General features: G+C 39.3%; 1 long non-coding RNA gene across 5 annotated transcripts in view; it reads left to right on the plus strand.

Annotated features, from left to right (window-relative positions):
- LOC140314811 (uncharacterized) overlaps positions 1-27,442 on the plus strand; it is a 110,975-nt gene that overhangs the window by 75,333 nt on the left and 8,200 nt on the right. For 2 of the 5 annotated variants that reach the window (XR_011917170.1, XR_011917172.1), the window contains 2 exons: positions 24,780-24,946; positions 26,219-26,272. This is a non-coding gene — a long non-coding RNA (uncharacterized lncRNA). Of the gene's footprint in view, positions 1-15,388; positions 15,960-24,659; positions 24,947-26,218; positions 26,273-27,442 lie in introns of those variants that run through there. The other 3 variants (XR_011917171.1, XR_011917169.1, XR_011917168.1) reach the window with 3 other exon arrangements.

The following is a 27,442-nucleotide window of genomic DNA, read 5'->3' on the forward strand; positions in this document are numbered from 1 at the left end:
TTCTTTTGTCCCCCTATCCATTAAAAACCTCAAGAGCACAAAAATCTGTGCATGCTGTTGCTGTTGGGTCATTGAACACTGGTTGACATTGTACAAGAAAGAAGCTTTTTAGAGGGCTATGTGCAGGTAATGTATGCATGTATTTTAGTGTTTTAGTTGTGAAATGTAGCCATTAATTACGTTTCTATCAATTAGATTATATTCAGTTCGATTCAGTTTTATTTATATACCGCCAAAATACAACAAATGTGATCTCAAGGCACTTAAATAATATAGTCCAATTGAAGCCAATTGGAGTTCAATTCATTGTAATCATAATCCAATGAAATCCAATTAATTAATTTCAAAATAATCCAATTCATTCATACAGAGCCAATTCAAAAACAATGTCCTAGCTAAGGAAACCAACAGATTGCACCGAAACTTGTCTTCAGTCCAATCTCCCGTCCTGAGCCTGAGGGACTGTGGAAAGGAACGACTCCCCTTTAACAGGAAGAAACCTCTGGCAGAACCAGAACCAGGAAGAAACCTCTGGCAGAACCAGACTCAGGAAGAAACCTCTGGCAGAACCAGAACCAGGAAGAAACCTCTGGCAGAACCAGACTGAGGAAGGGTGGCCATCCGCCTCGACCAGCTGGGGTTTGAGAAGACAGAAAAGAGGGAAAAGAGGGGGGAAAAACACCATAACACCATTCAAAGGATACCTGTTGGAACAGGGAAACACAAGTTAATAACCACAATGTCACATGTACATAATATCATTTGAGAAATTAAACAGGGGGAAAAAGAGAGCAAAGTGAGGAAAGGTGTGACAGAAGAGGTCCCCCAGCAGTCTAAGCCTATAGCAGCTTAACTATGAGATGTTTCAGGGTTACCTGAGCCATCCCTAACTATAAGCTTTATCAGAAAGGAAAGTTTCAGCCTGATCTTAAAGGTAGAGAGGGTGTCTGCTTCCTGAAGCCAAACTGGCAGCTTATTCCACAAGAGAGGGGCCTGATAACTGAAGGCTCTGCCTCCCATTCTACTTTTAGAAACTCTGGGAACAACAAGTAAACCTGCAGTTTGGGAGCGAAGTGCTCTGTTAGGAAAATATTGTACAATGAGATCTTTAAGATATGATGGAGCTCGGTCATTAAGAGCTTTATATGTGAGGAGAAGAATCTTAAATTCTATTCTGAATTTAACAGGGAGCCAATGAAGAGAAGCTAAAACTGGAGAAACATGATCTCTCCTGTTAGTTCTCATCAGAACTCTGGCTGCAGCATTTTGGATCAGCTGGAGGCTTTTCAGAGAATATGTGGGACAGCCCAATAATAAGGAATTACAGTAGTCCAATCTTGAAGTAACAAATGCATGAACTAGTTTCTCTGCATCACCCTGAGACAGGAGTGCGCTCTAAGCGCCCAGGTCCAAAGAGAACAACTTCAGTTTTCTCTGAATTTAAAAGCAGACAGTTCTGAGTCATCCAGGTCTTTATGTCTTTAAGACAGGCTTGTAGTCTGACCAACCTCTTGGTTTCATCTGGTTTCATAGATAAGTACAGCTGAGTATCATCAGCATATCAATAGAAATTTATGCCATGCTGTCTAATGATGTTACCTAATGGAAGCATGTATAAAGTAAAAAGAATTGGTCCAAGCACAGAACCCTGAGGAACTCCATGACTTAGTCTGGTGTGTGAGGAAGATTCTTCATTTACAAGAACAAACTGGAATCTATCAGATAAATATGACTTAAACCAGCCTAATGCAGTTCCTTTAATCCCAATAACATGTTCAAGTCTCTGTAACAGAATGCTGTGATCGATCGTATCAAATGCAGCACTGAGATCCAACAGGACAAGCACAGAAACAAGTCCGCTATCAGAGGCTAAGAGGAGATCATTGGTAACTTTCACCAGTGCTGTTTCTGTGCTATGATGCACTCTGAATCCTGACTGAAACTCTTCAAACAGATTATTTCTATGTAAATGATCACAAAGTTGAACTGCAACTATTTTTTCAAGAACTTTAGACAAAAAAGGGAGATTGGATATAGGTCGATAATTACCCTACTGTACTCTGAGCTCTCTCTCCGAATGGCCGAGCTCCTCACCCTGTCTCTAAGACTGAGCCCAGCCACCCCCCCGAAGGGAATCCATTTCAGCCGCTTGTAGCCACGATCTTGTTATTTTGGTCACAACCCAGATCTCGTAACCAAAGGTGAGGATTGGAACAAAGATGGACCAGTAAATCGAGAGCTTCGCCCTCCGACTCAACTCCTTCTTCACCACGACAGACCGGAGCAGCGCCCTGGTTACTGCTAGTTAGAGCCAGTTTGCATCACCTTCGCCTTGCCCCGTTCACGTTGCACCTGACCTTGACTTTCCTCCGCGCGAGTAGTGGTAGTATTGAAATGTGTGGTAACAATGTTTTGATTCAAGAGAAGACAGTGAAATTGGAAGGAAATTGTTAGAAGCTCTACAGCTTGACTTGATGACGCCTTAGACCAGAAACATACCAAGCAAACGAGCAAACACAATTGTGGAATGGGTTAGCAGGACTTCATTATGGTAATTTTGTTGAACGTTTGTCTTCGAGGCTGCACGGTGGTATGGTGTGTAGCATGACGGTACAGTCTTTAAAGAATGCACTTCCCTTGTCTTGGGCTTACTGCTGGGGTTGGGGCAGATACAGCTGCCATTGTCTTCTATATGGGAATACCCATAATGTCTTAACAGTCATGATGAACACATAATGTCTGCTGCCATTAAAATGAAAAAGAACAATGAACAATTGATCACACAAAAAAAGACTTCTGCACTTCTCCCTTGCAGGGGGTCCTACCTTGTTGGCCCGGAATGAGCTGTAGCTGTGGATTTATCTAAACTATTGTACTTAAAGATGAATAGCATTATTCAATGACTGTTAAAAAAAAATCTGATGTCCACAGTGATATGAATTTATGATGCTACAATTCACATTTTTGGGTATAAATAGTTTTTACAGTAGAGAGAGTGAAAGCAATAATCAGATCTCACCTTGAAATTATGTTAGAATAAAAGTGCATATTTTCTCTGGTATCCATCCCACTGCTCTACAACAGAAGCTGCAGCAGCACCCAGATAGTGCCTGACAAGTGCATGGGTATTGGTGTGGGATGCGGGGTATGTGTATGGGGGATGGGTGTGGCGCGAAAGGGACAGACGGACAGAAAGAGGGCAGGGTACATTAACTATGGTCCTCCCAAATGGAGCAACATTTACAAAGCAACCAGGTGGGACACTGATGAAGATATTGTTCTAAGAAGAATTGCACTGACTAACATAATTTTAGCATTCCCTAATTTGTCTTCATGTTTGGAACTAAAATTGTTTGCATTTATTGTCTGAGAGCTTCAGTTTTAATGTTTTGACCTGGTCATTGTTTGAAGTCTCCTAAATGCTTACTGAGTGCAAATAAAATGTTCTCTTTAATCGAAAGCCAAATAAATGAAAACTACTACACTGTTGACCAATTAGAAGTCTTTTCTGAAGATTATTCAAAGGCAAATAAGGTCTGAGGCCAGATTGTAACCAAGTTTCTACCAAGGCTAAATCTGATCTGAAAATCAAACAAACAGCAAAAACTACAACAACAAAAACCCTTTTTTCATATGCATTTTTTTTACATGAACATTTCTCACATTGTTATTACGGACTGCACGGTGGCTTGGTGGTTAGCACCATCGTCTCACAGCAAGAGGATCCTGGTTTCAGTCCCAGCTGGGGCCTTTCTGTGGGAAGTTTGCATGTTCTCCCCGTGTATGCCTGGGTACTCCAGCTTCCTCCCAAAAACGTGCATGTTAGTTTAATTGGGGACTAGGAGTATGGGTTGTTGTTTGTCTCTGTGTGGTCCTGTTCCACACTAGTGTACCAGATTAGATTTTCCATTTGTTTCTTTTAATATTATGTGTTAATTATATTATATATCATATAAAACTATTTGAATGCCTATAGTATTGAGGGTATAAATTATTAAGTACTTTTTACTATTTTTATTATGTAGAGAATAGAAATCATTTGATCAATCTTCAAAATGAAACATGATCCAAGTGCAATGAAAGTGATTCTAAATTCCAGCCTATAATTATTCCATCAGATGTGACAAACTGAATAAACCCCCCCATTTATTTTCATGCTTTTTTCATTTTCTTTAATCCATTTTCCTCTCTGTTCTAAAAGTATTTTTCAACAACTGTCACTCACAAAAGCCATTTACTGAATGAGCAATCAAGATATTTTATGAGCTCTGATGAGTGTTGGCATACTAAGGCTTAGTAATAACAACACGCTGATTGCCAGAACTGCTGTTAATGACAATTACATATTAGAGCAACTGAGGTAAGTGTAAAAATGTGACTCGTGTGCCATCTAAAATATATCATGCTTAACAAACACCTGAATATTTCTTGCACAGTACATAAAATAATCAAATTTGCTGAAATTTCAGAAGACAGTGCATTAAATTGTTTTGTTGCACTATAGCAATCCAATAGCATGAGGTTTTTAAATTACAGTGCTTTGTGTTTTATAAATCATTGAAAACTATTTATTTTACATCTTACTAAATTGAAATAGTGTATTCATGGTTCTGTATTGGCCAGTAAAGTGAAGTGAAATGAAAATACTCTGAGTGTACAGTTAAAAAGTACTTTAAGAACTTTAAAAAGTAATTGCAAAAATATTGAAACTGCAGCTTGCATTTCTGTTGACCCCAGTTAGTCAAAGTTACCATCTCTGTAGTGATGTACAAATGTTCTTAGTGTTTAATCAGAAGCAGTACAACCTGACATCATTGCTAGGTTGCAGAGCAGTAAAGAAGGGTGTTGTCAAGGCTCAGGAAATGAATGCTTGCTTAATAAGTTCCCCCTTAATAAAATAAAGAACATAATCATTACACTGAAAGACAGAAACAATTCATATTTCAGGACAATTCAATTAATCAGTGTTTCTGACAGTCAATAATTTAATCAAAACCACTCACAGTTGTTATTTTCAAAAAATGAGCCCAGTTTGGTTACTGCTGCAGGGGTGGTTAATGTCTCCCTGCTTCAGTAAAGGGAGAAGATACAAGGTGGGGCCAGACTGCAGGGGTCCAGCTCTGTGTTACACTAAATTCTGGATAACTATAAAATCAGCACTCTCTAAGCCAAACTGCATTTGGCCCCAGAGTTAAATGAACACCTAGCTGTCTGAGTAAACAACTTTTCCTGAGATTAAAATGCCTTAAAATGTATCTGCAATCCTCAGCACAGCCACAACACTAACAGAACCAAGATTTACTGTGGTCAGTCTTTGGGTTGCATATCGTCTGGAAAGGACACTGCTCTATCAGTTCAACTATAAAATATCATTTGACTTTTTTCATCAGTTTACATTGATATGTTTATTGTATTACATCTTTAATGTCAGACATTAAGCTTACATTCTGCTTCACAAACAACCTTAAACATTTGAGATTCCATGAAACCTTTTAATCATATTTGTAATGTGCTTCACTACTTGAATCCTCTTGCAAAGGCTTCTGTCCCAACTGGGTCCCTCCGTTGGTCCCAGGATTGTCGTCTAGCAGCTCCTACACCACGCCTAAGACAATCCAAACTCTGTTCATGTGTCGTCCCACGATGGTGGAATGACCTACCGAGCGCTACCAGAACAGGGGCGTCCCTGTCTATCTTCAAGAAGCTCCTGAAAACCCAGCTCTTCAGAGAGCATCTCCTATCCCAGCACTTACCTTGTACTTCCCTACCCCCTCTATCTCTGCACTTTATCTTTCTGCTCTTCCTTCTATGCCTGCACCCTATCTCTACTCTGTCACCTCTGACAGAGTCGGACTCCTGGGTTCCTTCTATGGAGCTTATTGTTAGCTTTATATAGAGCTGTTATATCTTCATTTGTGAGTCGCTTTGGATAAAAGCGTCTGATAAATACAGAAACATAAACATAAGCATAATTCAAATGAAGGGGCTCCTTATGGTCTTCCATATCAGTCTCTTGTGTCTAATAAATGTTTCCATTCAAAACCATGTATGAGACTCATGAAGCTGTGTTTTGTAAAAATAAACAAAAAGTTGCAAAAGTTAAATGGGCGGCATTCAAATACAGCTTGAAACTCATTGGTGGAGGTATATAATCAAACACAAGGCTAAATTTTCTACGTAAAAAATCCCTACCAGTGGTCACCAGAACTTTGTATAATTTTAAGCCTTCCTATGAGCTTAAATCTTACTTCAGCTCCAAGCTCAATGGTTGTTTGCTAATACGTTACATGAAATTAGAAAAAAAAAAGTTCCTGAACTAAAACACCTACCTCTCATGTTTTACCATGGGGTTACTATCCCAGTCAAGCAATTCAATTGCAAGCAGTCAATTTGGTAATGTGGTTAATTAATGGGTTGCTTTACATTTCTTTGACCAGATATAACAAAACGTGAACATTTGAAACTCTTAGAAATTCATTTAGCCTTGGAAAATGAAACACTGACCGATGATGTCATATTTCAGTTTTGCTGTCAGTTGTTCTTTTAATTTCTTCTTCTCACCTTTTTTTCTCTTCTCCTTTTCAAATGAGGTCTGATTTAGAATAGAACTGTCTAGTTTCTGTTGCCAAAGCCTTTTAGAACTAAACCAAACTGTGAGCTCAGTTTGTCATACCTTGGTGCAGAGTGGCAAAAATCAGCCTTGTTCACCTCCAGACCTCTTGAAGCCACACGATCCCTTTTGGATATCACTCAAAACAAATTTGTTGTCTTTTTGCACTTATTGAGTGCAGTAAAAGACACCTTTCACAGGCTGGAGCTGCAGATGGCTGAGCACCAAATTAGAGATTAGAGGAGGGAACAGTTTCTGTGCTAAGTTTACCGCTTCCTTTGATAACTTAAACTAAATATCATAATCCTGTTAGGAGCACATATAAATGTTCTACAATATAATCTTTCTATAGAAATGATGTAGATTAAACCTGTATATGCGTATTGTTCTTATTGTACACTTTTGCCAGCTGCTTCAACACGAGTCATCTGAGCTTGTACCCACCTTGCTGCTCTACACAGCAGGCTGTGTTTTGCTCTCTTGCTTTTACTAAGCTTATCAGCAACTGGCACAAAGGCAGCCATTGCTGCAGTGATGTCCAATCAGGTGCCAACACGCACCCTCCACTTCCTGGTCTTTATCGACCTCTGACATCTGATTGGACAGAGAGTGGCACAAATAACCCTTCCTCTAATCCATGCTGTGTATCACCCGTCCCTGAAATGGCTGAAATGTTTCTGTTAGTTAGCATCTTATGTAATTATTTTTTGGTCTCTATGCGTTTCCTGAATAACTGTCTGAACAAATAAGATTAATTGCCTATAAGCTCAAAAAGTACAAATTAAATTTTTTTATTTGATATATTTCTATATATTAAAAAAACATTTTTTTAAAAGTATATATATGCTAATATATATATATATACTAATTTGAGTTTACGGGTAATTCATCTATTAATTCATTAATGAATTTATGAATTAATTAGCAGGAGTAAGTGAAATTATTCCTTTAAAATTTTGAAATTCAGAGATATAGAGCTGTAACTGTAATGAGGATATGTCTGTCAGACAGACAGACAGACAGACAGCATAAAGTGGTGTAAATGGTACTCAGATTTAAAGGGGCATCTCGAGCTGTGCCCCGTTCACATAGGCATTGCAAGCTTCTGCAAGCATCAGGCCAAGCAGGGTCAGATGAGGAGACAAGCACAGTGGGTAGGGGTGGTTGGCAGGGAGGGCAGAGAGCGGGGGAGAGGAGGAAGAATGATGAGGGCAAAAGAGATTGGAAAGAAAGAGGGGAGAGTGAGGATGATCCATGATGGGGGAAACAAAAGGGCAGCAAGAGAGACAAGAGACTCCATAGGAGGGTTAGTCTGAAAAATCTATTTCCACTGGAAAAACAACTCAACATTGGACTTCATGTAAACATTGATGTGATTTAGTCATCATCCACCTCCAATATGATGGGTATGATAAAAATTGCTTGCATTTGATTGTATCAGACTGAAAAATTTGGTTCTCATACTTAAACTATTAAAAATCGTAACAGACTTGTAACATGTAACTATAAAAGAGTTTTGTGCTCAGTGTAGTATTTACAGTCCACTTAGATATCCTAACACTTATGGCCGGGATAAGATCATAGACTTTAGGAAGCTTGTGATCTTTTCAAGCCTACTGGCAACACAGTCTGCTTTAAATTTAACCTCATATCAAGTGCTCAAGACACATATGAAGTTATCTGAAGTTAAATGATTAGATTGGACAAAATATTTTGTAACAGAATTTTGAAATCATTTTCCTCTTTTTTGTGAATTCACCTTTATTTATGAGCAGATGGCCCAAACCATTGTCCTCATGTTGAGCATCAGAGCCCTGTGTAAATCTTCAGTTTCATGAGTTTTTAAAATTTTTTTTTTATAAAGATCATGATAAAAAAAAAAAGATAAAATCAAGATCAGAGAAATGTTTCGCTGACAAAGTTCTTTAATGAGACTTCAATGGAGCCAGAATTTTTTAGAAATCGCATCTGCTGGGAGCATTGTTCTAATATATTGTTCTGTACAGTACCTGCAAATGTCTTTAGCCTTAAGATGTGTTACCAACCCATCCTCTCTCTGAAATCATCCCAAACTGGCATTTACTCAGAAACCTGCTGCACTGGTTTTTTATGCAGTCTTCTCCCACAGCATCACTTTCGGATGTGCAGCTTGTACTGCAACAGTCAAGGAACGATTTGCCTTGATGTTTTTCTGTTTGTGTCTACTGTCAGTACATCATTTACCTGTGCAGAAGAATAACTGGCAATAGAAACCAGTATAGGGATGCCTCATGCGAGAATCCACTGCTGTAAATTGAGTGATGATAAGGTATCTTCAGACTTTGGCTGTGTGTCAGAGTGTGTCAAATTTCATTTAGGAGACCAGAATTTGCAATGTGTCACAAATTTGCAATGAATTTTGCAATTTTCTCATACCCTTAAGCATATGTTTTAGTTGTCTGACTCTATGTTTCAGTCATGATTTACATACAAACTTGTCCTGCTTATCTGTAACATACATGCTGCCCAACTTCAGGGAAAACAAAACCAATTAAATTGGCCTTGGATTGTTGAGATGAGAAATCAGGCTCTGTTCACAGCGGTTTTAAAGAATCTGTTGTTGAACTAATACTAAAGAAATCCCTCTTAGCCAAAAAAACTATGGATCCATGCTCAAACCACCTTCCATCTAAAATATTTTGTAAAAAGTTGCTGAGAGGCTTTTTTATCTTTCGAGCAACATAGCACTTATCATCTACTTAGTCTGTTTTTCACAAATGCAGTCTAGTGGAGCTGCTCTTATAAAGGTGTCTGATGGCTGCAGATTCTGGAGAGTTCACTCTTCTGAATTTGCTGAAACTGTCTCTCGTTGACACAGCTGATCACAGCATTTTTTATCTTTTTAAAGGGAAATTCCATGTACATGTAAATCGATTATGTTAGAGACTATGACGAACTATGACATGTAAAATGCATAAAATGCATTGGTCCTGGCAGCAGGTCCTTGGTTTTGTTTCTCGTCACTTTGGCCATCCTTTCGTCTCTTTAAACTAAATACAAAGCCTTAGAGGTAGGCAGTAGTACAAGTTCCCTTGTAATTGTATCTCAACAAAAACACATTCATCTGAAACTTTTGTTCTTATTAGCTGCATCTTGGATGAATCTTTATCTAACAGGAGGACTAACTCATTCCAGGTTCTATCTCCACTTCCCATCCTGTCTGCCTGCAACTTCAGATCCAATCCTCTTTTCTTTGTCTTTTCTCAGTGCAACGGAAAGATTCCCAAGACCTGAGCCAAGCAAGATCACAGATAAACGTTAAATCCTGAAGAGGGAAATACTGTCGAAGCCAGCAGATGCTGCTCAGTGGCCTTTGCAGATGGTTCTTTTCTTGGAGTTGACTGCCAGAGAGTAAACTAGTGACCATGCAATATATTAGTGAAGAATGACACGAAGCGTCCCACTGAAGATTAGAAAAACAATAGATAAGTAGATTTTTTGTTGGATCTCAGCAGGTGTTTTCTGACTTACTTTGATAAATATTGAGGTGGTCCCTCTGTCCTTATAATATACGATTACAGTTCTACTTTTAGTTTTTCACTCACTTCTACTTCATCTCTTACATTTGTCTCCGTTGCTCTTTATTCTCTCCAAGAGTCCTTGACTGGCTTCAGTAAGTAGATATATAAATGGGACATTCACAGCATTGCAAAACTTTTAATGAATGTGGTGAAACACATTATCTCCTCTATCTTTAAAAGTGAGGGTCATTTTTCCAGTCTTTGCTTGACAATGACTCAATCTAGTTTCTGCCCTGAATGGAATTTCTTACTGCACATTTTGCAGAAGGAATTTCAAGGTGTTTCTTTTTGTTATTTTTTTATTGTCTTTGTGTATAAGGTTCTGCTTTATTGAGGTAACTGTGGTGGAGAGGTGTCTTTGTTATCTTTATGATGGGATTTTTGTGAAATATGAGTCCAAAATAGCAAAGAAAAGTCCTTTCTATATGATCCAAATTTGTAAAAATAAATTGTGATTTGGGAAATTAAAAAAACTGTCAAACAAGATCCAAATACTTAAAAATATAACTCTAACATAGTTAGTTAAGAGCTATGTGGAGAATGGGTAAAAGAAAAGGTATGAAGAGGGAGAGAGAAGTGAGGCGACACGGAGAAGGCCAAATGTGTCTGGGAAAGTTTTAGAGCTGAGGTGCATTGTGGGAGAGCAGACAGTGTGTCTGGGGGGTCTGAGGTGTGGATTAATGCCAGCGATTGGAGGAGGGCTGCCGCAGTTGTGCGTGAGCAGAATATCAGTATGAGGGAGTGGAAAAAGGAAAAAAGATGGAATGATACAGACAGAGAATTTTGGAAAGAAATGAGACACTGCATCTGATCTAACCAAAGAAATGAGAGAAAGCGCCAGTAATCTTTAATAAAAATGTAAGACAGCACATTTATACAGTCTAGAAGCTGTTTGAATTCAAATTTGAATTAGAATGAGTACTGAAGTCTTAAAGGAGAAAGATGATGCTTCAGTGAGAGAGATGATGCTATGTTTTAACTCATTCAAAGTAACATAAAGTGAGCCTGTGCAGATCTGCCACAGTCAGACCAGTTTGCCTTCGTTAAAGTCCAAGACAATAAAACTCAAGCTTGGGTTCATCAGGTGCGTTTCACTCAGAACCTATAATCTATGATCTATGAAATGGCACCATACAACTTACGTTTGTGCATGAAAAGCAATTTGAAGGGATTACAAGGACTGCTGCAAACACATCTTATGAACCCAGAGTCAGGCTTAAGGCTCGCCAGAGTAAAATTTCATTACAGCAAGATTATTGTGGATCTACTTTGAGTTTCAGGCATGTATTTGTTCTTTTTCTGTAAGGGAAACTTTATGCAAGTTATGTGTGTCCTAGGGGTTGCACTGGAGTCTGAGAGCCAAGGCCAATGAAGAATGTGTTATTGATAATGAGAACAGCTAGAACAGACCCCGTAAAATGGTACCTCCTTTCATAGTGGAGGATATTTAAAGAAATCCAGCCGTACATTTAGTGACTACTCGCAACACACCAGAGAGGCTTATTCTCATCTAACACTCCTCTTTGTGGCATTTTCTGCAGTGGATCCTGCTGAGTAACAATACTGAATAAAAAAGTGCTAATTGAACTAATCCAGTGCACATGATTCCACAATGGATTCATGGTTCCTTTTTTACCTTCTTAAATTATCCTAATTACTGAGTGTGAAAACTGTCAGTTTGAAAATGACTGTGCCAAAGTGTACACAACGGTTGTTTCTTAAATCAAACAACTCTGTGGTCTTGGAATAGAAGTATATGGAAGTATATGGAAGTATATGGAAGTGTATGGAATTTATTTTTGTTAGCAAATTAGTGTCAGCAGTGTAGGTGTACTAACCCTCACTGGTAATCCTGTTCCCTACATTTTTATGTAGCTTCTCTGCAAAACACTTGAACAAAAATATATGATTTATATTGTATGGTTGACAATCAAGTTGTTCAACAAGCAAATAGTGTAAAAGCCCCACATTAAAGAAGAATATATGTTATGCAGATTCATGTGGATATTTCAACACGTTCTCTTGGTCATGCTGACTGTTATCCCTCTTTCTTATATTACCAATATGTGCAAACTTTCCAAACAGCTTTTCCTGAGTGGTTGAGTTTTTTCATCCTACATTGTAATAGCTAGTTTCACTGATTACATTTGAAAGCCTCATCAGCTTCAGCGTCTCCTTACCAACATGATCATTTCTTTGAAGTTTCCTTCCATTTCTCCTGACCAAAGCTGCTCATATGATAGGTGTATGAACAAATATAAAAGCCTTTGGTAGATTTGGTAACAGAGACCCTGACTGTACTGTATATCTCTCAGTGAAAGAATATTTAATCCTTTCCTGAAACTCAATGTCTCAATTCTTACAAAGACAAAGTGAAGGCTCATGGTCCACATATGAACTATACAAAAATCAGTCAAAACATTATGAACATTTATAACAATTATGATGTAAATTATGTTAAATTACTGCATGTTGAAGCTTCATTGTGGAACTTTTATTTTCTACTACATAATTCTTCAAATATTGATTTACAATTGATTGTGTTCTTTGACAATCCGTCGTCTGAACTCTGTGTTCCTCTACTAGCCAGTGAACTAGGGAAACCTCTTTGATGCTTTCTGGCTGCAAACCAAGTGTTACTATTTGATTTAAAATATCAGCGGGGAATCTAAGGTTCTGGTATACTGAGAAATAGAGAAACATTTAACTAGCACCTATTGTCTTAATCAGCTTTGCTGGGACTGGTTTGACCTTGAATGTCATTTTTATGCAAAAAGCCGACAGTCCTGTCTGATATACCGTGTGTCAAACAGCACCCATGTTCTCGTGATTGGGAGGTGGGATATGGCAGAGATGGCCTGGTGCACAGACTTAAGAGACTGACAAGAGCCAGATGCTTCGATTTAGTTAATGTTGTATTTTTTTAAAAAAGCAATGGTTATGTAGTGTTGGTCAGCATTTTTAGAGGCAGCTGTTAAATGGGGACATACCACAAACTGGTGACTGGATGTTGGGCGCTTTGTGGATCCCTGGTGAGCTTGCAGCTAAAAGGAGATACTGTTAACATGTAGTTGCCACATATTGCCCAAAGGGGCACCTCCAGAGGTCTGGTATAGTTGATGCATCAACATTTCAGAGCTGTTATTGTGACATGCAATAAACCAACCCTTGGAAAATAATGTCGCAAATCGAACGCTCAACAATCCACCGATAATACAACGGAATAATATTCCCCACACGCTTGTGCATTTCATCTGAAGATTGAACAGAAATTTCAATATATGCAACACATTGAAATACATTTCTATGATTTTGATCATAAAAAAAATAAAATCATATTAGAATAATGTTTTGGTTCATTTATACAAAGTCTGAGCATTACTGTGCATTTGCTTTTCTTTTTTTTTCACATTCTGAATATTATTAAAGTTGTCACAGTCCAGTATCATCTGATAAAGAATTCATTCAAAATCAGCAGCATTTAAGCTGATGTGTTTGAACCTTCTTTATTGTTTCTGTCATATATAAGCCCACAATATTACAATTATGTATGTATCCATTGCCTTGCAGGTGTCTGGTTTTACCTTCAAAACATGGGCAAAACAAAAATGATGGTTGATTTAAATGAACTGATTGAAATGATTGAAACAAACTAACTCTGATGGTCTTTGGTAAAAAGAAAAGGAGCCACATTTCAGCAGACTGATGAGAACAAAGTTATCCCTATAAAGTGCCTCACCTTCTGGCAGAGCCGACAGAGACATTCACTGTGTAGGCATAACAGTATGTTCGCTGTACCGGAACTGGATCAACCGGTTACAGGACACAGTGACAACTAGGACTGGTATTTGTTTCCTCTGCATACAGTTTTTATACTGTGTAATTCTCTTTATGGAAACAAATTAAAAATGTTACAGGCTGTAATTTAAAGATAGTTGCTCTTAATACAAAAAAAGGAATCTCGACGCAATTATTTTTGTCATTTTAAAAGTCCACTCCATGAAAAGAGTGGGTTCAATATTCATCTCCTCACACATCATAACTTTTTTGGGGGTTGTTTCAATGAAAGTAGCTGTTCAACAAGCATCAGTACCCCACATAGTAAAAAAAAATAGAAATGCATCCATTAACTTTCAGTCACTATTATTTGAAGCAACATCCAAAATCGCAGTTTCCAGCCAGAGTCTAAATTGTAAATTGACTCATACAAACACTATGGGCACCACTTACAATATATAGGTCACTTCCATAGGCTCATACTATGGCTCCATGAAGGCACTGTACCAGTCTTTTGTTGGAACAAATTTCAGCTTGAGGGCAACCTGCCCCATTCAGTACTGCTCCAGTGGGCGTCTGTGACTCCTATCTGCATTTCATTTTACAGAACAGGCGAAACTTGCAGCTTCTGCATGTGAATCTCTGCTCTGGCAGATTCAATTGAAACAATCTTTCTGACTCTGATCACTTTATTGATTTACTTAGCACCACTTATGTCCTAATGGAACAGAGGTTATGTGCTGTCACCAGCATATATAGAATCACACTAACCTATCTGTTAATTCTGAGACTAAAAGCTCAACAAGTTCAACATTCTGTGCCAAATGTTTGCCACTCTCACAGTCCTGTTACTGTGGCCAGATGTTATCAAAAGCATAGCAGTGACAGAGGAACTTTTTCACAGTATTATGACACACTCAAATCTGGAGCTGCTCCCGAGCTGTGAGAGGCAGGCATATGGAGAAAGGGTCTGTATCTGTCCCTCGGTAAACCAGAGCCAAGTCTCAGGACGATTGCTTCTTTTCTATTCGCAGCTGAGGCTAACTAAAGATTGGTATTTGTTTTTGGAGCAGGGAACCTTTCCAAGAGATGTGTGTGTATTTGTGTGTTTCTCCGTATCGGCACTTTAGTTAGCGCTTCTGTCAGTGTGTAAGTTCAAGCCAGTCAGTCTGCTTCTGGGAGACGAGGATAATCTGGGAGATGGAGGAAAGTGTGTGTGCGAGTGTTTGTTTCAGCGTAGTGGGGCATTCTGGGAAGAAAAGCAGTGAGGGAGTAGTAGCTATACCTGGATTTTGCTGTCCCTCTGGTTTGCAAGTGGGGAGGGTGGAACAAGAAAACGGAGAGAAGAAGAATATGCTGGGAGGGGAGGGGTGGGTAGAAGGAAAGGGGAGAGGTTCAGGGGTGACAGGAGGACGGCTTCATGGCTGCGTTTTCCCTTCGATGAATTTCCACACTCCCTTTTCTCTGCTCAGTTTTGCCTCATTCAGCTTAGCAAGGGAGGGAGTGAGAGACAAGGAGAGTGTTACAGTTCAGAACTAAAATGAGAAAAATCCGTTTTCTTTTATTTTTAAATTCTTTTTATGTTTGAGGCTGGGATCTTAGCTTTGCTACAAACAGATGTTGCTAGTCATTTGCTCATTGTGAAGGAAGCAGCTTGTAGAAAAAATGAAGAAAAGTGTACCTCTTTTTTTTTAGTTATTGTTACTACTGGCACGCGGTAAAGCAAAACTGTAAAAACACCTAATTCTGTTATGGTCTACTTTTTTCTCCTCTTCTTTCTCTTCTCTGCTAGCTTCTCTGCTCCATCCCTTTGCCTTTTTTGCTTTTGTCTCATTCTTTCCTCACCCTCCACACGGGCTACTTCTTGGGGTGGTTTTCTATCTCAGGTTGCATTTTTTTGTTTTTTTGAGGGGCCACAGTGGACATGACAGCCTGTACCTTCTGCCAAAGCAACGTAGGCCCCGCAGAATAGAGAAAAGAAACATTTGGAAACTAAATTTAAAGACAAATTGGTAAGTCATCATGCTGTGAAAGTGCTCCGAGCTTTGCTTTATTTTTCACGTGTTTGCTTTGTGGCTGCTGATATTTTCTAATGTTTGTTCATGTTGCAGCTTTTCTGGGATGTTAAGTGTGTATCTGTTGTGCTGAAAGGGGCCTAAACTCAATGCTACCTGTTAGCGGAACAGGGCTATCTGTTTACACTGTGATATTACGAAGTGGTAACAACATACCACTTCCTCACCTTTTACTTCTTCACCTCCATTGACCCCTCCTTCCTTCTTCCACACATGCTCTGGCTCTGTTGCTGGGTAGATTGTGTAAGTGGATGTGCTGGGTTTGGCTGGTGACGATGCTGAGTCAAACAATGCAGGTGGTGGCCTTTTGCTGGTCTTAGTTTTGTCGGTGGATTCTTCAGTGCACACACACAGGCACCAGTGGCAGTGTTGGGCCTTGTCGACCTCATTGTTTGACCAATCTCAAGGTGTCTTTCAGCTTGCTGGCAAGGACCCACTGACATACTTTAAGCAACTTGGCACAGCTTCAAAGTCAGATGTCTCATTTAAATTCAGGCAGAGGGAAGAGAAGGACAAAGAAAACTTCAGATGGGGTCTGGAAGTTTAAATTGGACCACTCTTCCTTTTTCTCTTAGTATTGCAAGCTTTACTCTGTTTGCTTGTCCTGCACAGCAACAGCTCTATCAGCATTAAACAGGAATATGCTAAAACACGGTCTAAATTTACCGCAGTGTGCTTTCACAGTTTCACTGGCAAACCCCAAAACGGCTGTGGATAGTAGGTTTTTAATTTCAGTGGAGAAATTGTGATGTGAATTATTTTATATTTAGAAAATTTCACATTTCTAGATTCCAAGATTGTAATTCTTTTTTTTTTTTTTTTTTTTGCTTTCATTATGTACAAATTAAGGGAATTATATGTGTTTTTAAATGCCATAGATCCATGCCACATTCTGTGGCCATTTTATTAAAATGTAAACCCTCAACAACATCTCAAAATTCTAAATTGAACACCTCCACAACAAATTAATCATGCTGATAAATTTTGGACATTTTACATTCTTTAAACATCCTTTGTCCTTAAAAAGCAACAGTCAATTTTCTTTTACTTATGTCACATTTGAGCTCAGCTTCACCGAATAAGCACAGCAAGGAATCCAGTAATGTACAACTATAGGATTGGTGAGCAAAATAAAAATAAAATTTCAAAAAAGTGCTTGCCAATAATGCAGAGTCTTGCTGAAATGATGTGATACTTATGGGGTCATTTAGTGAGAAGCTTTTTCAGATAGATTGGAGTTTCTGCATATCAAATGGAGATGATTGATAAACTCATACGTAATTTAATGTGGACTCATTGCTGTTTTCTGCAGAAAGACATACACTTTTAAAATACGAAGTAGAACTTAATTATTTTTTGTTTAACTTAATTCTGTTATAGGCCATAAAATCTTTCAGAAGTAACTGATTTGTGAGTTAAACCAATCAAAGAATCTACTTTCAACACACACTATGAAACAGGCACGGAAAATTGAAAAAAAAAATTCTGATTTCCTCTATCTCTTCACGCTGCTGGATTGAGGAAGTCATGTGCTCGCAGCCTCGAACCCGTAGATCCGAACTTGTGTTAGCTGACACCACAAGCTTGCATCTACAGGTCTGCGTCTGTGCAGTTCCAACAACTCAGAGCAATATCCGTGAAACACAGCTGGGCCTTTTGAAGAGCTCCCACCAACTTAACCATTTCTTTGTCACAGATCCCTGCACCGATCAAGAAAAGCTGCCTATGTAGCTGAAGTTGGTGGTTTATAACTTTAACCTTCTGTTTATAGCCACTGTAACTCTGCAAAAAATTCCTTAATTGCCTAAGTTGATGCTTTCTACAATGCTTGACACTTTCCACATGCTTTGTTACCACAAATAATTAGACTGTAAGTGATTAAGAGAACACCATTGTGGAGTTAAATATTTTGTAAAATGTAATAGTTATATATATATGTTGTTGGTTGTGTAGTTCAAGTGTGTATTGGTAAAAAGTTCCAAGAAGTTTTTCAGTCCATGTTCAATTAGCTGCAGAATGGCCTCTCTGGTGTTAATGAAAACAACATCATCCCATTTAGAGAATGTATTCAAATGACACTTGGCAAAGTTGTTTCCCCTCACAAACAGGCAATTTTGCTCCCATTTTAACAGTTTAAAATGAACCACTGCTAGCCTTTTTTGTAAAGTCCCATTTTCAAGTCACGACAAATACAAATTACAAGTGTGAAATTATTTCTAAAAAATAATTTGTATACATTACTTCATGAAAAGCTTTAAATTACCAATTTTATGACAAAAATACAGCCATTGTTAATATTTTAAAAAATTTCTGCCCAAAAATCATGTGCGTCATCCTTAACTCATTCTTAAGTCAGTCATTATGAGTTCAGTCATCCCTAACTCATTATAAACTCAGTCATTCTTAAGTCAGTCATCCTTAACACATTCTGAACTCAGTCATCATTAACTCATCCTTTAGTCAGTCATTCTTAACTGAGTCATTCTGACCTCAGCCATCCTTAACTCAATTATTCTTCACTCAGTCATTCTTAACTCATCCTTTAGTCAGTCATCCTTAACTCAGTCATCATTAACTCATCCTTTAGTCAGTCATCCTTAACTCAGTCATTCTGACCTCAGCCATCCTTAACTCAGTCATTCTTAACTCAGTCATTCTGACCTCAGCCATCCTTAACTCAGTCATCCTTAACTCAGTCATTCTTAACTCAGTCATCCTTAACACATTCTGAACTCAGTCATCATTAACTCAGTCATTCTTAACTCAGTCATCCTTAACACAGTCATTCTTAACTCAGTCATCCTTAACACATTCTGAACTCAGTCATCATTAACTCAGTCATTCTTAACTCAGTCATCCTTAACACAGTCATCATTAACTCAGTCATTCTTAACTCATCCTTTAGTCAGTCATCCTTAACTCAGTCATCATTAACTCATCCTTTAGTCAGTCATCCTTAACTCAGTCATTCTGACCTCAGCCATCCTTAACTCAGTCATCCTTAACTCAGTCATCCTTAACTCAGTCATTCTTAACTCAGTCATCCTTAACACATTCTGAACTCAGTCATCATTACCTCAGTCATTCTTAACTCAGTCATCCTTAACACAGTCATTCTTAACTCAGTCATCCTTAACACATTCTGAACTCAGTCATCATTAACTCAGTCATTCTTAACTAATCCTTTAGTCAGTCGTCCTTAACTCAGTCATCATTAACTCATCCTTTAGTTAGTCATCCTTAACTCAGTCATTCTGACCTCAGCCATCCTTAACTCAATTATTCTTAACTCAGTCATTCTTAACTCATCCTTTAGTCAGTCGTCCTTAACTCAGTCATCATTAACTCATCCTTTAGTCAGTCATCCTTAACTCAGTCATCATTAACTCATCCTTTAGTTAGTCATCCTTAACTGAGTCATTCTGACCTCAGCCATCCTTAACTCAATTTTTCTTAACTCAGTCATTCTTAACTCATCCTTTAGTCAGTCGTCCTTAACTCAGTCATCATTAACTCATCCTTTAGTCAGTCGTCCTTAACTCAGTCATTCTTAACTCAGTCATTCTTAACTCAGTCATCCTTAACACATTCTGAATTCAGTCTTTCTTAACTCATTATAAACTCAGTCATTCTTAACTCAGTCATCCTTAACACATTCTGAACTCAGTCATCATTAACTCATCCTTTAGTCAGTCATTCTTAACTGAGTCATCCTTAACTCAGTCATTCTTAACTCAGTCATTCTTAACTCAGTCATTCTTAACTCAGTCATCCTTAACTCAGTCATTCTTAACACATTCTGAATTCAGTCTTTCTTAACTCATTATAAACTCAGTCATTCTTAACTCAGTCATCCTTAACACATCCTTTAGTCAGTCATTCTTAACTGAGTCATTCTTAACTCAGTCATTCTTAACTCAGTCATTCTGAACTCAGTTATCCTTAATTCGTGTGCAAAATCAGCAAGTTCATAATTTGTTTTCTTTCTAATCATCATCAGTTTATGTCATCATTACTGTTGAGGTCATTTTGTTTTCTGTAAAAGTGGCACATTGCATTGGAGGATTGTTCACTGAAGGTACTGTACATGTCACTACTTTTTTCATTATGTCGTGGATTTGTTTGGGGAGCTCAAATAAAATGGTGGATGGCAAATGTATTGTGTTGGTGAGTTTGGATAGAGTTTTTAGCATCTGCAGGGCTCCAGACTGACTTTCTCTACCATTATCTTTTGAGCTTCTTAAAAATAAATAAGAAATAATAAGCACAGTTTGATTTTTTTTAGAAAATTGCCAAACTTATTCTTTATGGAAGTAAAAATGTCACAGTGAACTAATTCTTCAAGACTGAAAAATATTTTCATAATATACATGCTATAAATGAATCATTCAACATTAACCCAGTCCTTCATGATAAAAAACTGCTTCATGGTACTTTTATATGCTGAAATGTAAGTTTAATACAAGAGCATTTTCAGAAATGCAGTTAAGCTGGAATAACTATGTTAATTTGCATGTTGACTAATCAATTTGTTTTCACATCAGTATCACTTCCAATGAGCTGAACATTTTGAGAGTCAGATTCACTTGAACTCAAGAATGTAATGAGTGGTAGCTCTGCCTTTCCAACACTTTGGGATGTATTTGATTTAATTGTTTTGTTGATTCCTGCCTTTAAAATACTTTGCTCAGCCTCTGAAATGGGACAATACCATGCTGCTTGTTAACCAGACATAGCTAGATGACAATCTGTGCAATTTAGTCCAAACACAGTGTTATTATAATGATTACAGGCTTAAAAAAAGACTATAAATGCTCTGCATTCTCCCAATTACATAAGACACATGTATTCATCCACCAATACTTGCTCTTTCCTGGTGCTTCATAAGATGTACGATGACAATTAAAAAAAAGAAAAGACTACATATTTCCATATCACACTTTCCAAGTCTTAAAATGTTGCTATGTGGACCCAGGAAATGCTGAGAAAATGTGATTAACTGGTCACAGCCAGAAGCCCTGATTTGTGTACTAATTTCTTCACGTATGTGACAAGGGACAGAGATTGCCCTAAGATTGCGGAGTGGAGATGATGGACAGGGCTTTGCTGTGTCAGAGAGCAGAAATAAGTTTGTCCAAGCTTTGGAGTACGACATGTATCTCTGTTTGTTTAAAAACTGTATCCAAGATACAGAGTTGAATAGACTGATGTCACCAACAAGGACTTTAACATTTAGCATCTAAATGTTTGTAGACCATTGTTGGCTTTTTTCTGTTTTGAACATTTGTACTCCTCATGAGGCCCTGGTGTCCAGGTTTGCTTGCTCCCAGGTTGAGGTAGTAGGTTGTATAGTTGAGAATTATACCCTGGGAGATAACTGTACAACCTCCTAGCTTTCCCTGAGGTTTGCATATAACTCTTCAAAGTTGGATCAATACAGTTCACATTTAGTACATAGCAGTCTGCAAAAGCGAGATAATGTCCCCTCACCACTTGCAGCAGCATTGCAGGCTGTTTGCAGAGGGATGAGCACTTTTTGGGTGTGTGATGCCAGTGTGTTGGTCCTTAAGTGGGGTTTACCTGTAGGGTATTTGAAACCTATATTGATGCTGATTTGTTTTTAAAATTGAGAGTCAATAATGTGACTTTTTAGAATGAAATTTTCTCCCAGATGTTAAAATGTATCTTTTCATTTGTGTCCTTGTAATTATTTCGGCTTTCATTCTTAATCCACATTGTTATCATTTGTTTAATTATATGGTCAGATGATAATTTCAGGTAACTCATTTTGTCTGATCAATAGTTGAAAATCTGAAAAGGTTGCTGTCTTTCACACAGAAATCCATAAAGTATCATTATTCATAGAACACATTTAAAACAACCAAAATCTATTTTAAAATTTGGGGTATTTTTGCTTGATTCTTTATCAGAATTGTTTCCTTTTTTGTAAATCATACAATTTGTTGTTATGATTGTATCATTAAAATATGTCTTTTTAGGAGAAGTCCAAATGAAGCCTGGTTATCAAAATGCCACTATCTCCCGCTCTCTCTATTTGTGTGTCACTTGTCAGCAGGGGACTGTATGCTTGTTTGATTTGGGGCTCTGTGATCAGAAGCCTCGCATCGGTGTAGAGCCGATAGGACTGATGTGTGACTGATTTTAACCACAACCACTGCGAGTTGTTTCCATTCCCTGGAAAAATTTCATTTGCTCAGCGATAACCTCATTAACAGTGATGTCTGTGTGGAAGAAGGCACGCAGCATCAGTGTTTTTGTTTTTGTGATGACAGATGAAGGGGAGAAAAGTTTGAGATTTAAACATGAGCCTCAGAAAGCGGCATATCGGTCCGTTTGAAGGCAGGAAATCATCTGTTACTGAGGACAATTATTGTCACAATATTTTCAGTTGACAGACACAGACTACATTGAAAGTGCTGCTGTCATAATATGTGACATGTGAAATATTGTGACAACAGAAAATCTACTGAAAATGAATTACTGTACAGCAAACATACAGATGATTCCTCAGAGAAAACAGCGTGTTTTTTGAGCTAACTTCTTCTATTTCCACTGGTTTCAAACTGGAATGAAATCAAAACCCTCAATCTGAATTGAAATCCTGTTGAAACCAAACACAGTAACAGCTGATGTCTGTCATACTTGCTGACATAAACTTTACTACCAAACAGAAGACTTCTCTCAAATGACTTTCTTCCTCTTCCTTCTTCTGTTGGATTTACAGCTTCTAACACAGCATGTGCAGCATTGGAATGTGTGCACTGGCTCTCACATGCTGTGCGCTCACAATACACTGAAGCCTGGCAGTCTTCATGCAGATTATGTCTTCAGCTCAAGTAATAAATTGAGGAGCAAAAGACTGCCCCCTGTTGGTTAACCCGGTGACGTGTCCAGTTGTGTGAGGCTCAGATTTGGTGACTTGGCAACAATTGATTTTGTAGAATGAAAGGGACATGCATGTGTGTGTGGTTTGCCTGTGGATGTGTGTGCATACATGTGTGAGGCATGATGCACTAAACCAGGATCTTTCATTTCCCTCTGCCCTCTTTCTCTGAATGCACATGTAGCAGTTGTTTTATCCTCTCTTTATGTATGTATGTTTGCTTGTAGATTACCTACACTTTTCTTACACTTTTGAATATGTACATCTTCCCTGGAAAATGGAAAATAAGAAAAGATAGACAGTGTGATAGAAAAAATATAATGTTAATTATAAAGTAGAGATAAAAGTTCAGTGATTTGATCCCTCTGTTCATAAGTCACAGCAGCATACCCACATTGCCCTAGTTGCATTCATCACTGTGTATGTGTGTAATGGAAGTGTACACAGAAACACACACAATACACAGTATAAGTGTGAATGTGGGTTGGACTGTCCTTGGAGAGGTCAACAAGATTTCTTTTTTTAAAAAGCTATATAATTCAGTCCGTTCACTATTGAATTCAATGAAAATGTCAAGAACCCTCTCCTGATGCAGTGTTACTGCTGTCGTGAGGACACTTGTAAACCCAGATGTGCCAGCTGTCTGTCTATCTCATCCACGGGAACCAGAACTTCAGTTGTCCTGAAAGTGTGCCCTGCACAGCAAGCAACAACCACACAGAATGTATGTTGCTACCTCTCAGGCTCTGTGTGCTTATTTGCACCCTGCTGCTGTTTTTCTGGATGCGTGGGCCACAGCATGACAGATCTGGGTCTGTTTTGATCTACACAAGCTAGCTAGTGGCTGATTCCTGGCCACTACTCACAGATAACAAAAGCAAAATGAGAAGTCAATATTGCCTGAGATGTCACAAACCTAGAAAATGTAGCATTATTTTTATGATAGAAAATGTTTTATTAATATTGATATCTTATTTTGTTGGAAAATGAATCCAAATGTTCATATAAAGTATAATTAATGGATTGGAAAATCATCCTTCTATATTTCGGGCAACAGCTGGTGTAGTTCTGCACCTCCCTGTCTAGCTCTAAGTGCTGTTCTGTGTTGCACACATGTGTCAGTGTGCACATGAGAGCCTTTGTCTGCCTGCTGCAGGCTCTGAGCACGCTAAGCAGCCTCGTCCCTTTACAGGTGAGAAATGAGGATAGCTGCAATTTGTATGTTTCTCTCTTTCTCTCTCTCTGCATGTTTGCAGGAGAGTGACAACAGTGAATTTTAAAATTGGTCGTGTTAATGTTTTTCTGAGAGGGTTGGAGCTGGGCAATGTGCACCAACATAAAGTGTGTTGTAGATCCAGATGTACAGTGTTCTACAGCAACCACAGCTGTATAAAGATAAAAAAAAGCCACAATGTGACATCTGCCAGGGAGCCGTCAAAGAGGATTGGAGATTAGCCGTGGTGCAGACGCAGTCGGTCGATCAGTCAGTCACAGAGGGAGGGAGGGAGGGAGGGAGCAGAAGAAAAGCAAGAGGGTAGTATAGTCCCTGGGATTTTTCAGTTTTTTTCCTTCCTTTCCCAGTGTTTCAGCCTGGTCGCTGATTTGAGCTCACAGCCAGTTGTATGTCGTCGCTCTCCTTTGCTTCACTCCATCTGTCCCTCCCCCATCATCTCCCCTCAATTTCTCCCCCCTCCTACCCTTTCTTACTCTCTCTCTCTCTCTCTCTTTTTCTCCATACCAAAGCCTGGGGGAGCCAGTCGAGATTAAATGTAGCCTCTATAAGCCAAAGCACATCATGTAGCAATGTTTCTATGGCCCCCTCTCTCTTACACGCTCTCTCCCTCTTTCTGTAGGCCTCTCCTGTTTCTAAGAGGACAGTGTGAATGATGTCGGCCCATCTGAGGCAGAATGAGAGAACAGAAAGAGAGCTCACCCAGGAAAAAGTGGATTTTCTTTATTTGCATGCAAGCAGAAGAAAGGAGAGGATTTATTTTCATGGTGGAAAACGGACAACAGCAAGGTGAAAAAAGCAATCAAAGGAGGACTACTTTCTCTCCTCACCTCCCTTCTTCCCTCTCCCTCCCGTCTTACCTCTCTCTCCCCCTCTTGTCTGATAAAGAGGAAAAGAGGGCCTCTGGCTTTAAGTGATCACAGCTGTGAGGCAAATTAAATGATGATCTTTCTCTCTCGTCTTTCTCTGTCTTCTAAATGCTTTTTCCTCCTCCTGGAAGGAAAAAAGGTAAAATATGTAAGATTGAGATAAAAAGGTACAATATTGGCAAAGAAGGGGGAGAAGAGGAGGAGGACGATGAGTAGTGTTTTTTTCCTGTCTTCCCTCTTTCCACCTCTGCATGTGAGAGAGAGAGAAAACAATGTGAGGGGAAAGAGGGGAGAGAAAGCACAGCAAGACAAGAGATCAGCAGGCGCATTGGTATTGTCCTTTAACTTGGATTTGTGTGTGTGTGTGCATGTGTGTGTGTGCACATGTTTTGTCCTTTTGCCCACCTGCCTTGGACCTGCAGGTTTGGATAAAAAGTAAGTAGAGGCTCTAGTGAAAAGAGTGAAACTCTCTTTTCACTATACAACACATGCACACGTGCGTGTTTGTGTGTGCATGTGTATGTCTGTGCCCCCCAACCCCCCTTCCCCTTCTCACCCCTCCTCTCTTGCATCGGTGAGGTAGCTTACTGGTATGCTTCGTTGGCACTGTGGCCCCAACTGAAAGTAGTGATTCTGTGGCTCGATGCTCCCTCCTTTGTTTTATCTCTCTATCTTGCATCACTCTGCATCTTTTTCTTACATTCCATCTTTCTCCCTCTCGTTGTGTACCTGCTCTGTCTAGCTTGTATGTATTAGTTCCTTTCAGCATTTAATTTTCTGCTTAGAGGAACCATCACAACAACTCTCTCGTGCAACTCCTGTGTCCAGACTGCTTGCTCTCGCACTGTGTGTGTGTGTTTGTGTGATAAAGAGAGGGAGCGAGAGAGAGAGAGGGAGAAGAGATAGAGGGAGAGGGAGTGTGCACATGGTTCATTCCGGCTTAGTCCTACCACCCATCCTCATCTTCCTTGCCTTGGTCTGCCGTTCTCGTTCCATTTATTCCGTCTGACTTTAAGCAACGAACGCTTGGACCAGCCACTTTGCCGTGCCGCTGACTTTTTTTGTGAAAAAAAATTCTGAGAAAACCCCTTCTTTTCTTCTGAACATAACTGGAATCTTGTTGGCGTGCTGTAAGTTTAAATCTGAGCTTTCTCTTTCTCTGTGTCTCCTTTTTCCTCCTCTCCCTGAACAGGCAGAGAGATAGAAGAACATGGAGCGATGGGGCATCCTGGATCCAAAGGGGAGGGTGAGTCGACACCAACAAACGCTCTTCCTCTGCGCTTCCCTCTCAGCTCCCCATCTGTTTCCCGAAGCATTAGACCACCATGGTAGCATTGAGAAGCTGTAGAGCCTGTTATCAGGCTTGTCCTTTTCCCCAGGATTCAGAACCTCATGCTGAACGGGAATACGCTCTCTTAACCATCAAGTATGCACTGAATGATTTCATTGTAGTGTGAAAGATGTGTCAGTTGGACAGGCGTGCAAGTCACGGTGTCAGATGGATTGTGTGACGCTGTGCAGTCCTAGTTTCACATTTCAGTGCTGTAATTGATGGATCCATGCTCAGCCTTTGTCTCATGCACCGTAAATAATTTGCAGATTTAGATTTTCCTGGTCACTGCAGGAGATCTTTAAGCATACTGTACAGCAGCAGACTCTGTACCTGATGGCAGGAGGCATTTTTCAAGTGCTGTATTGTTCGGCTTTGGTGGGGGAGGGGGGGAGGGAGACTGAGAGAGAGAGAGAGAGTTGTGTGTGTGTTTTCGGGGGGGCGGGGGTCAATGTTGTGTCTGGCTGAGGTTTGCACTTGTATGTTCACAATTGCATACAGTGGAGACTGCAATAAGCATGCTGAATGAATGCAGGTTGCTCCGGACTGTGTATTCCATGTTGCAAACAGGTCAAGCTCACTCTTCATACAGGAGATGCTCACATGTTCTGAGACCTTGTTTGACTTAAGGATGGAAGGTTTTGTTGTGCAGGAACACACAGGATTTGTGATTATCAAACATCCAGAAAGGGCTGATGGCAGCAGAGTGTTTAAATATGTGTCTCTCTCCGTCCCTGAGACCCTAACTTGTGACGTTGTGCTTTCATGTCCACGGGTTAGGCTCTCGGGAGCTGAGAGGGATGCACGGACAACATTATCTCCCGCACATTCCTGCCTCCAACAATGGCAATCAGAAGGGGAGAAGGCCATAGCGCAGTGAGCTCTGGCGCTCACTGTTCACTTGGCATTTCATGTTTTTCATCTTGGCTCACTCCTTACTGTAATGTTGCATGTGACCTTGACCCTTGTCTGTCTGCTTTACTGCTGTGCTCCATCGCATAGAAATATTGATTTAGGAGTTAACATGTACATGTGGAATCTCTTCCTTGGGGTTTAGAGGATGGAAATCCATGACACAAGCGCTAA

The sequence above is a fragment of the Leuresthes tenuis genome, unplaced genomic scaffold (genome assembly GCF_036924035.1).
Source record: "Leuresthes tenuis unplaced genomic scaffold, fLeuTen1.0.hap1 SCAF_9, whole genome shotgun sequence".
NCBI lineage: Eukaryota > Metazoa > Chordata > Actinopteri > Atheriniformes > Atherinopsidae > Leuresthes > Leuresthes tenuis.